Here is a 15394-nt window from a genome sequence, read left to right on the forward strand (position 1 = left end):
CCATTTTGATATATATTGTAACCTATTGGCTAAGGAATAGTGCTGAAAATGAGGTAAATCTAATCCACCACTGTCCTTGGTCTTCTGTAGGGTTTTTAAACTAATACGTGGTGGTTTGTTTTTCCACAGAAATTTGGAGATGCATGAATCTAGTGACTTAAACCAAGTAGCAGATGGTTTTATGGGGATCATTGAGAACAAATAGTTAACTTTTGGTAGTATCATCATTTTAATGGTTGTAACTCTCCCCATAAGTGATATAGGTAAGGACTTCCAACGAGAGAGATCGTCCTCTACTCTCTTTACTAATTGCACATAATCCATCTGTACTTATCAGTTTAATATGTGATATGTCTATGCAAGGACTACATATTAAATGGATTTTTATCAATAGGAGTTGAAAAAGGAGCTTGCTCCGTTCACTCCAAGCATCGACCCGGTACTGCAGTGCCGCTGGGAACGGTGCGCTCTCCTCTGCTCTTGTGAAAAAGCTAACAGCGGTGCAGGATGGAAGTTTCTTTTAGTCTGCTGAGAAAAGAGAGTGAATGCGAAGTAGACTTTAACACGGCTCTGGGAGCGAGCCGAGTGCGGGCTAACCAGGAGAAATGCTTGAAAGAAACGCGACACCGAATGAGCGGTCAGAACAAAGCCTCAATACGGTGTTCCTGTGGTGTTTTTATAAAATGCGGTGAAAATAAAGGTGTGAATGCCCCATAGAAAACTAAAAGGTGGAGCGGAAGGAAGTGTTCGGCTGCAAGAAGGTGTGAATGTCCGACTATATTTGGTGAAAAGCAGGTGAAGCAAGGTCTGAATGCCCAACCTTACATCATCAAAAGCGAGATCAGAGGTTTTTGGCTGCAAGAAGGCCATAGTTTGCCAAAAGCGGGTAAGGTGCGAATGACCGACTAAATATCAACAAAAGTGGGGGCGGAGGTCTTCGGATGCAAGTGGGTGTGAATATCCCACCATACAAGTATGGTGGAGAGGAAGCTGTGAATGGCCGACCATAGTTTGCAAAAAGCGGGTGAGAAAAGGTGCGAATGTCCAACCATACATGATCGAAACAGGGTGTTTGGCTGCGACAAGGTGTGAATGTCCACCCATAATTAATGAAAAGCGGGCAACAAGTAGGTTCGAATGCCATACCATACATCATCAAAAGCAGGAGTGGATGTGTTCGGCTACAAGAAGGTTTGAATGTCCGAGCATAGTTTGTAAAAAGCGGGTAAGAAAAGGTTCGAATGCCCGAACATACACCATCAAAAGAGGGAGCGGAGGTGTTCCGCTGTAAGACGGTGTGAATGTCCGACCATAGTTGGTAAAAAGTGGGTATGAAAAGGTGCGAATGCCCAAATTCGGCTGCAAAAAACTGTGTTCGGCTGCAAAAAGGTGTGAATGTTCGACTAAAGTTTGTAAAAAGCGGGTAAGACAAGGTGCGAATGCCTGACAATGTATGATCAAAAGCGGGAGCGGAGGTGTTCAGCTGCAAGAAGGTCTAAATGTCCATAATTAATTGCTAGAAAACATGAAAGAAAATTTTCGAAAATCAATCCGCACATGATCATAAGTGGGAGAGGAGGTGTTCAGCTGCAAGAAGGTGTGAATATCCTACCATAATTGCTGAAAAATGTGTTAGAAACGGTAAGAATCCCGGACCATACCTCATCAAAAGCTAGAGAGGTGGTGTTCGGCTACAAGTAGGTGTGAATGTCTGACTAAAGTTCAAATATATTAACAAAAGCGGGAGGAGAGGTCTTCGGATGAGTGGTTGAGAATTTCCAACCATAATCTATAAAATGCGGTGAAAAAAAAGGTGTGATAGAAACCTAAAAGGTGGAGCGGAAGTGTTCGGCTGCAAGAAGGTGTGAATGTCCATCTATAGTTGGTGAAAAGCAGGAAAAGCAAGGTCTGAATGCCCAATCTTACATCATCAAAAGCGAGATCAGAGGTGTTTGGCGGCAAGAAAACGGGTAAGGTGTGAATGACCGACTAAATATCAACAAAAGTGGGGGCGGAGATCTTCGGATGCAAGTGGGTGTGAATATCCCACCATACAAGTATGGTGGAGAGGAAGCTGTGAATGGCCGACCATAGTTTGCAAAAAGCGGGTGAGAAAAGGTGCGAATGTCCAACCATACATGATCAAAAGAGGGAGCGGAGGTGTTTGGCTGTGACAAGGTGTGAATGTCCACCCATAATTAATGAAAAGCGGGCAACAAGTAGGTTCGAATGCCCAACCATACATCAACAAAAGCAGGAGTGGATGTGTTTGGATACAAGAAGGTTTGAATGTCCGAGCATAGTTTGTAAAAAGCGGGTAAGAAAAGGTGCGAATGCCCGACAAAGTATGATCAAAAGAGGGAGTGGAGGTTTTCGGCTACAAGGTTTGAATGTACGACCATAGTTTGTAAAAAGCGGGTAAGTAAAGGTGCGAATGCCCGAACATACACCATCAAAAGAGGGAGCGGAGGTGTTTCACTGCAAGAAGGTGTGAATGTCTGAGCATAGTTTGTAAAAAGTGGGTAAGAAAAGGTTCGAATGCCAGAACATACACCATCAAAAGAGGGAGCGGAGGTGTTCCGCTGTAAGAAGGTGTGAATGTCCGACCATAGTTGGTAAAAAGCGGGTAAGAAAAGGCTAAAATACCCAACTCTACACAATCAATAGCGGGAGCGGAGTTGTTCGGCTAAAAGAAGGTATGAAAGTCCGACCATGGTTTGTAAAAAGCGGGTAAGAAAAGGTTCGAATGCCAAAATATACACCATCAAAAGCGGAAGCCGAGGTGTTCGGCTGCAAGTAGGTGTGAATGTCAGATCATAATTTGTAAAAAAACGGATGAGAAAGGTGTGAATGACCAACAATAATTGCTGAGAAATGTGTTAGAAAAGGTAAGAATGCCGGACCATTCATCATCAAAAGCGGGAGAAGAGGTGTTCGGCTGCAAGAAGCTGTGAATGTCCAGCCATAATAACTCAAAAACGGGTAAGAAAAGGTAGTATTGCCAGACCATAAATGATCAAAGCAGGGAGCGGAGGTGTTCCGCTGTAAGAAGGTGTGAATGTCCCACCATAATTGGTAAAAAGCGGGTAAGAAAAGGTTAAAATACCCGACTGTACACAATCAATAGCGGGAGCGGAGTTGTTTGGCTACTAAAAGGTGTGAAAGTCCGACCATGGTTTGTAAAAAGCGGGTAAGAAAAGTTGCGAATGCCGGACAATGTATGATCAAAAGAGGGAACGGAGGTTTTCGGCTGCAAGAAGGTCTAAATGTCCAACCATAATTTGTAAAAACCGGGGAAGAAAAGGCTCGGAAGCCCGACTATACACCATCAAAAGCGGGAGCGGAGGTGTTCAGCTGCAAGAAGGTCTGAATGTCCATCAATAATTGCTAGAAAACATGAAAAAAAATGTTCGAATATCCAACCGCACATGATCATAAGTGGGAGAGGAGGTGTTCAGCTGCAAGAAGGTGTGAATGTCCACCCATAATTCCTCAAAAATGGGTAAAAAAAAAGGTGCGAATGCCCAACCATACATCATCAAAAGCAGGACTGGATGTGTTCGGCTACAAGAAGGTTTGAATGTCCGAGCATAGTTTGTAAAAAGCGGGTAAGAAAAGGTTCGAATGCCCGAACCTACACCATCAAAAGAGGGAGCGGAGGTGTTCCGCCATAAGAAGGTGTGAATGTCCGACCGTAGTTGGTAAAAAGCGGGTAAGAAAAGGTTAAAATACCCGACTGTACACAATCAATAGCGGGAAGGGATGTGTTCGGCTACAAGAAAGTGTGAAAGTCCAACCATGTTTTGTAAAAAGTGGTTAAGAAAAGGTGCGAATGCCCGACAATGTATGATCAAAAGAGGGAGCGGAGGTTTTCGGCTGCAAGAAGGTCTGAATGTCCAACCATAATTTGTAAAAACCGGGGAAGAAAAGGCTCGAAAGCCCGACTATACATCATCAAAAGCGGGAGCGGAGGTGTTCAGCTGCAAGAAGGTCTCAATGTCCATCAATAATTGCTAGAAAACATGAAAGAAAATTTTCGAATATCAAACTGCACATGATCATATGCGGGAGAGGAGGTGTTCAGCTGCAAGATGGTGTGAATGTCCACCCATAATTCCTGAAAAATGGGTAAAAAAAAGGTGCGAATGCCCAACCATACAACATCAAAAGCAGGTGTGAATGTCAGATCATAATTTGCAAAAACCTGATGAGAAATGGTGAGAATGCCCGACTATACACCATCAAATGCGGGAGCGGAGGTGTTCGGCTGTGAGTAGGTGTGAATGTCCGACCATACTTGCTGAAAAATATGACAAAGCAGTTTTCACTTGGTTTGAGTGAAGGAATTCATTTTATATCAAAATCCAAAATTGTGTAGAACTGGTGAAAAGAAGCTTATTCTCGGATTCCTAAAGGTTTAGTGTTGTTCGTTGGTATACTGCAAAGTAATACTTTCTTTTTTGTTGAAACCTATTCAGATATGGATAAATATTAAGGACAAAGCAGTTTTAACTTGGTTTGAGTGAAGGAATTCATTTTATATCAAAATCCGAAATTGTGTAGAACTGGTGATAAGAAGCTTATTTTCGGATTTCTAAAGGTTTAGTGTTGTTCTTTGGTATACTGCAAAGTAATTCTTTCTTTTTTGTTGAAACCTATTCAGACATGGATAAATATGAAGGACAAAAGCAGTTTTAACTTGGTTTGAGTGAACGAATTCATTTTATATCAAAATCCGAAATTGTGTAGAACTCGTCAATCGACGCTTATTCTCGGATTCCTGAAAAGGTTTAGAGTTGTTCTTTCCTATCCTGCAAAGTACAACGTTCTTTTTTGTTTAAAGCTATTTAGACATGAATAAATATGAAGGACAAAGCAGTTTTAACTTGGTTTGAGTGAAGGCATTCATTTTATATCAAAATCCGAAATTGTGTAGAACTCGTGAAAAGAAGATTATTCTCGGATTCCTAAAGGTTTAGTGTTGTTCTTTCCTATCCTGCAAAGTACAACGTTCTTTTTTGTTTAAAGCTATTATGACATGGATAAATATGAAGGACAAAGCAGTTTTAACTTAATCGGTTTCAACAAAATAGAAAGTATTACTTTCCAGTATACCAAAGAACAACACTAAACCTTTAGGAATCCGAGAATAAACTTATTTCCACGAGTTCTACACAATTTCGGATTTTGATATAAAATGAATTCCTTCACTCAAACCAAGTTAAAACTGCTTTTTCCTTGATATTTATCCATGTCTGAATCGGTTTCAACAAAATAAAAAGTATTACTTTGCAGTATACCAAAGAACAACACTAAACCTTTAGGAATCCGAGAATAAACTTATTTCCACGAGTTCTACACAATTTCGGATTTCTATATAAAATGAAATCCTTCACTCAAACCAAGTGAAAACTGCTTTGTCATATTTTTCAGCAAGTATGGTCGGACATTCACACCTACTCACAGCCGAACACCTCCGCTCCCGCATTTGATGGTGTATAGTCGGGCATTCTCACCATTTCTCATCAGGTTTTTGCAAATTATGATCTGATATTCACACCTGCTTTTGATGATGTATGGTTGGGCATTCGCACCTTTTTTTACCCATTTTTCAGGAATTATGGGTGGACATTCACACCTTCTTGCAGCTGAACACCTCCTCTCCCGCATATGATCATGTGCGGTTTGATATTCGAAAATTTTCTTTCATGTTTTTTAGCAATTATTGATGGACATTGAGACCTTCTTGCAGCTGAACACCTCTGCTCCCGCTTTTGATGGTGTATAGTCGGGCTTCCGAGCCTTTTCTTCCCCGGTTTTTACAAATTATGGTTGGACATTCAGGCCTTCTTGCAGCCGAAAACCTCCGCTCCCTCTTTTGATCATACATTGTCGGGCATTCACACCTTTTCTTAACCGCTTTTTACAAAACATGGTCGGACTTTCACACCTTCTTGTAGCCGAACACATCCCTTCCCGCTATTGATTGTGTACAGACGGCCATTTTAACCTTTTCTTACCCGCTTTTTACCAACTACGGTCGGACATTCACACCTTCTTATGGCTGAACACCTCCGCTCCCTCTTTTGATGGTGTATGTTCGGGCATTCGAACCTTTTCTTACCCGCTTTTAACAAACTATGCTCGGACATTCAAACCTTGTAGCCGAACACATCCAGTCCTGCTTTTGATGATGTATGGTAGGGCATTCGCACCTTTTTTTTTACCCATTTTTGAGGAATTATGGGTGGACATTCACACCTTCTTGCAGCTAAACACCTCCGCTCCCACTTATGATCATGTGCGGTTTGATATTCGAAAATTTTCTTTCATGTTTTCTAGCAATTATTGATGGACATTCAGACCTTCTTGCAGCTGAACCCCTCTGCTCCCGCTTTTGATGGTGTATAGTCGGGCTTTCGAGCCTTTTCTTCCCCGGTTTTTACAAATTATGGTTGGACATTCAGACCTTCTTTTAGCCGAAAACCTCCGCTCCCTCTTTTGATCATACATTGTCGGGCATTCGCACCTTTTCTTACCCGCTATTTACAAAACATGGTCGGACTTTCACACCTTCTTGTAGCCGAACACATTCGCTCCCGCTATTGATTGTGTACAGTCGGGTATTTTAACCTTTTCTTACCCACTTTTTAGCAACTACGGTCGGACATTCACACCTTCTTATGGCGGAACACCTCCGCTCCCTCTTTTGATTGTGTATGTTCGGGCATTCAAACCTTTTCTTACCCGCCTTTTACAAACTATGGTCGGACATTCAAACCTTCTTGTGGCCGAACACATCCACTTCTGCTTGTGATGATGTATAGTTGGGCATTCACACCTTTTCTTACCCATTTCTCAGTAATTATTGGTGGACATTCAGACCTTCTTGCAGCTGAACACCTCTGCTCCCGCTTTTGATGGTGTATAGTCGGGCTTTCGAGGCTTTTCTTCAACGGTGTTTACAAATTATGGTTGGAAATTCAGACCTTGCAGCCGAACACCTCCGCTCCCTCTTTTGATCATACATTGTCGGGCATTCGCACCTTGTCTTACCCGCGTTTTACAAACCATTGTCGGACTTTCACACCTTCTTGTAGCCGAACAACTCCGCTCCCGCTATTGATTGTGTAAAGTCGGGTATTTTAACCTTTTCTTACCCGCTTTTTACCAATTATGGTCGGACATTCACACCGTCTTACAGCGGAACACCTCCGCTCCCAAATTTGATGGTGTATGTTCGAGCATTCGAACTTTTTCTTACCCACTTTTTACAAGCTATGGTCGGACATTCAAACCTTCTTGTAGCAGAACACATCCACTTCTTCTTTTGATGATGTATGGTTGGGCATTCGCACCTTTTCTTACCCATTTTTCAGGAATTATGGGTGGAAATTCACACCTACTTGCAGTCGAACAGCTCTGCTCCCACTTTTGATTATGTTTGGTTGGATATTCGAACCTTTTCTTAACTGCTTTTTACAAACTTTGGTCGGACGTTCACACCTTCTTGCAGCCAAACACCTCCGCTTCCGCTTATGATGGTATATATTCGGGCATTCGAACCTTTTCTTACCCGCTTTTTACCAACTATGGTCGGACATTCGCACCATCTTACAGCGGAACACCTCCGCTCCCTCTTTTGATCATACATTGTCGGGCATTCGCACCTTTTCTTACCCGCTTTTTACAAACTATGCTCGGACATTCAAACCTTCTTGTAGCCAAACACATCCACTCCTGCTTTTGTTGATGTATGGTTGGGCATTCGAACCTACTTGTTGCCCGCTTTTCATTAATTATGGGTGGACATTCACACCTACTTGCAGCCGAACACCTCGGCTTCCGCTTTTGATGGTGTGTATTTTTGCATTCGAACCTTTTCTTACCCGCTTTTTACAAACCATGGTCGGACTTTCACACCTTCTTTTAGCCGAACAACTCCGCTCCCGCTATTGATTGTGTAGAGTCGGGTATTTTAACCTTTTCTTACCCGCTTTTTACCAACTATGGTCGGACATTCACACCTTCTTACAGCGGAAAAACTCCGCTCCCTCTTTTGATGGTGTATGTTCTGGCATTCGAACCTTTTCTTACCCACTTTTTACAAACTATGCTCGGACATTCACACCTTCTTGCAGCGAAACACCTCCGCTCCCTCTTTTGATTGTGTATGTTCGGGCATTCAAACCTTTTCTTACCCGCCTTTTACAAACTATGGTCGGACATTCAAACCTTCTTGTGGCCGAACACATCCACTTCTGCTTGTGATGATGTATAGTTGGGCATTCACACCTTTTCTTACCCATTTCTCAGTAATTATTGGTGGACATTCAGACCTTCTTGCAGCTGAACACCTCTGCTCCCGCTTTTGATGGTGTATAGTCGGGCTTTCGAGGCTTTTCTTCAACGGTGTTTACAAATTATGGTTGGAAATTCAGACCTTGCAGCCGAACACCTCCGCTCCCTCTTTTGATCATACATTGTCGGGCATTCGCATCTTGTCTTACCCGCGTTTTACAAACCATGGTCGGACTTTCACACCTTCTTTTAGCCGAACAACTCCGCTCCCGCTATTGATTGTGTACAGTCGGGTATTTTAACCTTTTCTTACCCGCTTTTTACCAATTATGGTCGGACATTCACACCGTCTTACAGCGGAACACCTCCGCTCCCAAATTTGATGGTGTATGTTCGAGCATTCGAACTTTTTCTTACCCACTTTTTACAAGCTATGGTCGGACATTCAAACCTTCTTGTAGCAGAACACATCCACTTCTTCTTTTGATGATGTATGGTTGGGCATTCGCACCTTTTCTTACCCATTTTTCAGGAATTATGGGTGGAAATTCACACCTACTTGCAGTCGAACAGCTCTGCTCCCACTTTTGATTATGTTTGGTTGGATATTCAAACCTTTTCTTAACTGCTTTTTACAAACTTTGGTCGGACGTTCACACCTTCTTGCAGCCGAACACCTCCGCTTCCGCTTATGATGGTATATATTCGGGCATTCGAACCTTTTCTTACCCGCTTTTTACCAACTATGGTCGGACATTCGCACCATCTTACAGCGGAACACCTCCGCTCCCTCTTTTGATGGTGTATTTTCGGGCATTCGCACCTTTTCTTACCCGCTTTTTACAAACTATGGTTGGACATTCAAACCTTCTTGTAGCCAAACACATCCACTCCTGCTTTTGTTGATGTATGGTTGGGCATTCGAACCTACTTGTTGCCCGCTTTTCATTAATTATGGGTGGACATTCAGACCTACTTGCAGCCGAACACCTCGGCTTCCGCTTTTGATGGTGTATATTTTTGCATTCGAACCTTTTCTTACCCGCTTTTTACAAACCATGGTCGGACTTTCACACCTTCTTTTAGCCGAACAACTCCGCTCCCGCTATTGATTGTGTAGAGTCGGGTATTTTAACCTTTTCTTACCCGCTTTTTACCAACTATGGTTGGACATTCACACCTTCTTACAGCGGAACACCTCCGCTCCCTCTTTTGATGGTGTATGTTCGGGCATTCAAACCTTTTCTTACCCGCCTTTTACAAACTATGCTCGGACATTCAAACCTTCTTGTGGCCGAACACATCCACTTCTGCTTTTGATGATGTATAGTTGGGCATTCACACCTCTTCTTACCCATTTTTCAGTAATTATTGGTGGACATTCAGACCTTCTTGCAGCTGAACACCTCTGCTCCCGCTTTTGATGGTGTATAGTCGGGCTTTCGAGGCTTTTCTTCAACGGTGTTTACAAATTATGGTTGGAAATTCAGACCTTGCAGCCGAACACCTCCGCTCCCTCTTTTGATCATACATTGTCGGACATTCGCACCTTGTCTTACCCGCGTTTTACAAACCATGGTCGGACATTCACAGCTTCCTCTCCACCATACTTGTATGGTGGGATAATCACACCCACTTGCATCCGAAGACCTCTGCCCCCACTTTTGTTGATATTTAGTCGGTCATTCACACCTTACCCGTTTTCTTGCAGCCAAACACCTCTGATCTCGCTTTTGATGATGTAAGATTGGGCATTCAGACCTTGCTTTTCCTGCTTTTCACCAACTATAGACGGACATTCACACCTTCTTGCAGCCGAACACTTCCGCTCCACCTTTTAGTTTTCTATCACACCTTTTTTTTCACCGCATTTTATAGATTATGGTTGGAAATTCTCAACCACTCATCCGAAGACCTCTCCTCCCGCTTTTGTTAATATATTTGAACTTTAGTCAGACATTCACACCTACTTGCAGCCGAACACCACCTCTCTAGCTTTTGATGATGTATGGTCCGGCATTCTTACCGTTTCTAACACATTTTTCAGCAATTATGGTAGGACATTCACACCTTCTTGCAGCTGAACACCTCCTCTCCCACTTATGATCATGTGCAGATTGATTTTCGAAAATTTTCTTTCATGTTTTCTAGCAATTAATGATGGACATTTAGACCTTCTTGCAGCTGAACACCTCCGCTCCCGCTTTTGATCATACATTGTCAGGCATTCGAACCTTGTCTTACAAACTTTAGTCAAACATTCACACCTTTTTGCAGCCGAACAGTTTTTTTCAGCCGAACTTGGGCATTCGAACCTTTTCATACCCACTTTTTACCAACTATGGTCGGACATTCAAACCTTCTTGTAGCCGAACACATCCAGTCCTGCTTTTGATGATGTATGTTCAGGCATTCGAACCTTTTCTTACCAGCTTTTTACAAACTATGCTCGGACATTCAAACCTTCTTGTAGCCGAACACATCCACTCCTGCTTTTGATGATGTATGGTATGGCATTCGAACCTACTTGTTGCCCGCTTTTCATTAATTATGGGTGGACATTCACACCTTGTCGCAGCCAAACACCTCCGCTCCCTGTTTTGATCATGTATGGTTGGACATTCGCACCTTTTCTCACCCGCTTTTTGCAAACTATGGTCGGCCATTCACAGCTTCCTCTCCACCATACTTCTATGGTGGGATATTCACACCCACTTGCATCCGAAGACCTCCGCCCCCACTTTTGTTGATATTTAGTCGGTCATTCGCACCTTACCCACTTTTGGCAAACTATGGCCTTCTTGCAGCCAAAAACCTCTGATCTCGCTTTTGATGATGTAAGGTTGGGCATTCAGACCTTGCTTCACCTGCTTTTCACCAAATATAGTCGGACATTCACACCTTCTTGCAGCCGAACACTTCCGCTCCACCTTTTAGTTTTCTATGGGGCATTCACACCTTTTTTTTCACCGCATTTTATAAAAACACCACAGGAACACCGTATTGAGGCTTTGTTCTGACCGCTCATTCGGTGTCGCGTTTCTTTCAAGCAATTCGCCTGGTTAGCCCGCACTCGGCTCGCTCCCAGAGCCGTGTTAAAGTCTACTTCGCATTCACTCTCTTTTCTTAGCAGACTAAAAGAAAGTTTCATCTTGGGCTCCCTGAAACCTCCATCCTGCACCGCTGTTTGCTTTTTCACAAGAGCAGAGGAGAGCGCACCGTTCCCAGGGGCACTACAGTACCGGGTCGATGCTTGGAGTGAACGGAGCAAGCTCCTTTTTCAACTCCTATTGATACAAATCCATTTAATATGTAGTCCTCGCATAGAGGACACATCAGACATTAAACTGATAAGAACAGATACTACACTTGATCTTAGCCAAAAGGCCGAGAAGCGATAACTGTCCACTGGTTCACGTCCGAGGGCCCTTCCTGGCACAATGCGCACTTGTAGCGGTGTTCTTTTTATGGCCATAGTGTCACTTTGCACCTCGGCCCACCCGCTGCACTGAGCACTCTTCAGCCCTTTTAAATGGTATAACTTTACACTACCGCACGCTCCAGCGAGCACCATTCAAGCAACAACTTTGCACTCCAGCTTCGAACATTGGCACAGTCGCAACAAGTAAGGCGACTCTACTCAGAGAAGTCACTCTGCACAGTAACAAGATTTCTTTTGCACAGACAGAAAGGGCTTCATCCGCAAAGGTAAAGCCTGCCAAAAATAGAAACAACTCATTAGTGCTGCTCAACGTTGTACTTTGCAGTAAAAGAAAGAGCAAATCTAAAGATTCAGGAATCCGAGAATAAGCTTACTTCCATGAGTTCTTCACGATTTCGGATTTTGCTATAAAATGAATTCCTTCACTCAAACTAAATTAAAACTGCTAAACCGCTAATCTGTTACATGCAAGGCAGATGTCAAATTCACCGAAATAGGATCTAAGGGTATTTGGCCAATCGAGCTGTAGCAGCTTCGGTAAAAGAGTATAAGTTGAAGAGTTTGTGAATAAAGGTGTGCACACACATAGTGAGTTGTAGGAAAATAGGCAGGGAGCAATGCCGGCTGGGGTATAGGTTCTTGTATGTTGTCTGACTGTTTGATTTGAATGTGTTATGTAAGTGTCCTGTTGAATGTTACATGTTTGGGCTTTGACACGCTTCACTGTGGTTGTTAACTGTGTGGTGTGTCCTGAAATGTTATATGTTTGGGCTGTGTGACATGCTTAATGCTTTTCAGTAGCAACCCACTTATTCATATATAGCAACTGACAACATAAGAAGTCCGGACATACTTTGATAGTAGTTGTAGAAGTATCCTTATTGATAATAGATAAACTAATTCATAGTGATAGAACAGTAGATGAACAGGTGCCTGCACATGTCTCATGAAAATAAAATGGGTGTATGATTGCTGACGGCAGAGCAATACTGCCAAACTTATGAGTTCTTGTGGCAAACTTGATTCAGTGTCTTGACGTGTATACGCTGTTTCGCTGACTTGTCACAAGAAACAAAGTGTGTTTGATAAGATCCGACCATTTTATTACGGGAGGATCAGTATATATGGATTCTGATGTGACTGATAAACTCATTCGTATCTTAAGCATAATCTAATACGTGAGACAACGCCCTGGCACACAATCAAAAAAAAAAAAGAGAGAGCGGTTTTGTGTCCCCACAGTCCATAATGTAGAAATGAGAGAAAAAAGCCTTTCTGATTTGTTGTGTGTGCTCACAGTGCAGAGTGTAGAGAAAAGAGAGAAAAGAAAGCCGTTTTGGTGTCACGGGTGTTGTGACTTACACACACACATTTCTGAATTGAGAAAGGAAATTATTTTAGAGGAAGCACTAGAGTTTAGATCCCACATTTGTTGATAGGCATTCATTTAATTTTTCTTTTAATCAGTTTTAAAGTGAATACTAACTGAGAAATGAAAAAGGTGAAGAGTTTAGAAGCTTGGTTCAAGAGCAAAACTTGGTTTATGATCAGCTGAGTCTCTAAACAGAACAGCAAAGGGCTTCATCGAACATTTAAAAAAGATTCAGATTGTTAGAATATCCAGAATTTATAGGAATGGTGGTGATTACTCTTATTTTCTAGAATGGAAATAACTGCACCATGTCTGTTTTATGAATTTAAGGGGCTAAAAAGTTTTGTTCTCGTTTTTCTATGATTAACCGAATGTATGTGAGAGTCCAAACAGACAGAAGGGTTACGGCCGAGCGCTGGACCTTCCAAAAAAGATGAGACAGGCTGGACCCGTGCCATACTAGTTAAGGCCTGCCTGTGGATTACAGGTTCTTTAAACTCTCACACACACAAACTCACACACGTTCGCACACATACACCCATACACACACACATTCTTGAACTTGCTGCAAGATTAAACCTTTGCATTAACTGACTCCAGCAACTCTGAGTCTCATTGAGAGACTTTTCTCAACAATTGGGTCCTCAAACCAGATCTCAACGTTTTTTCCGCTGTCCAGGGTCGGAGCTGAAACCGTGCACGGGGGAGTCCAGTACTCCTAATGAAAGACCCCCTGCTGAATTGCGGTAATTAGGGGCCAGTGTCCACTGAAAGGGGAAAAAGGGACGAGATCGTACTTTTGAATCAATGGCCAGAAGCCATTGGCAGTGCAGGCATCAACAATAATGGTGTTATTTCACCCATTAACACTTAAGGTACCTCATGCAGTGGCTGTGATATGGTTACTTAACAAAATATCTTTACCTGACATCTCTCCTACATAACAGTTCTTCTTTCACAGCCACACCTTGTTGTCGAGAGATGTGCTACACTTAATCCATCAACACTGCTACCTACCCCACAGATGGAAAGCCTCATGATTGCATGTCAGAAATAACCATCAGTGTTTTACCCAGGCCAGACTTAACTGATATACATTATGAAAATGCAGAAATAACTATATTTATTCAACAGATCAAAGCAAAAAACCCTGATGGCACAAATGCTACAGGATTTGCAGTAGTAACAGAAACTGAAGTTTTCTTAAAACAACCACTACCAAAAAATTACTCTGTTCAAGCAGTCGAATTGGTAGCTTTAACTGAAGCTTGTAAATTAAATAACAAAAAGGTTGTTAACGTTTACACTGACAGTCAGTATGCCTTCTCAACTGTACATGTGTTAACACAGCATTGGAAAAACAGGTATGTTGACATCCACAGCTAAATGTATAAACTACAAATATTTTAGCATTATTAGATGTTATTCAATTGCCATCTACAATAGACTCGTATGAATGACCGGAAGGAAAACCATACTGCCAAAGAATTTGTTTAAATATGCTGCAGTATTGAGCCACGGACCATGTCATGTCTCAACAGGAGGGATGGAAGCAATAATGAACCAGGTTTTTACAGCATATGGTTTTACTAATTATTAAAAACATTTTTTTAGAATAAATAAATGAATAAAGTTTTGTCTAGCAGGTCAAATATGTGCAAAATACATTCCACAGGGCAATCTAAGACCAAAACGAAGATAATTCCCTAAGCCAGTGTATCTTTTTCAACATATTTGTTTGGATTTCATTATTTCATTATTTTGTAGATTTCATTGAACTAAATTAATGTTAAGGGAAACGATTCTGCTCAGTGACAACAGAGGTTTTTACCAAATGGTCTGAAATATTTCCATGTGCACAAGCAGATGCACTCTCAGTAGCAAAATCACGCGTAAAATAACTCATTTCTAGATTTGAAATTCCTGAAAAGATCTTCAGTGATAATTTGACACACTTTGTAAACAATGTCATCTCACTGATGGCAAAGAACTTAAAATAGACCTTAGAAACCACTGTGATATAGAAGGTTTCGCTAACACATTGGAATTGTTTTACTATTTACATATGCATGTGCAGTGAAGAATTGCTTGCTGCTGATAAATGCAAAGAAGAACAGCTTACACATAAATGCTCACATATAGGCTGCTGAATGCAATGAAGACCTGCTTATCCAGTAAAGTTCAATGTCAATGTGTAATATCCAATTAGGATTTGCAAAACAGTGAAGTTAAACAATGAATGGGTCCATAGTCGGTATGAGAAGACTACAGGAATATTT

General features: G+C 42.0%; 1 non-coding gene and 1 pseudogene across 1 annotated transcript; one reads left to right on the forward strand and one right to left on the reverse strand.

Annotated features, from left to right (window-relative positions):
- The first annotated feature begins 296 nt into the window (after window positions 1-296).
- On the forward strand, window positions 297-473 carry LOC140285757 (U2 spliceosomal RNA; annotated as a pseudogene).
- Window positions 474-11509: 11036 nt separating this feature from the next.
- On the reverse strand, window positions 11510-11700 carry LOC140285729 (U2 spliceosomal RNA). The gene has a single exon (XR_011910705.1). It is a non-coding gene; the product is annotated as a U2 spliceosomal RNA (small nuclear RNA).
- Between the last annotated feature and the right edge of the window lie 3694 nt (window positions 11701-15394).

This window comes from Leuresthes tenuis, unplaced genomic scaffold (assembly GCF_036924035.1).
Source record: "Leuresthes tenuis unplaced genomic scaffold, fLeuTen1.0.hap1 SCAF_56, whole genome shotgun sequence".
In the NCBI taxonomy this organism is placed as follows: domain Eukaryota; kingdom Metazoa; phylum Chordata; class Actinopteri; order Atheriniformes; family Atherinopsidae; genus Leuresthes; species Leuresthes tenuis.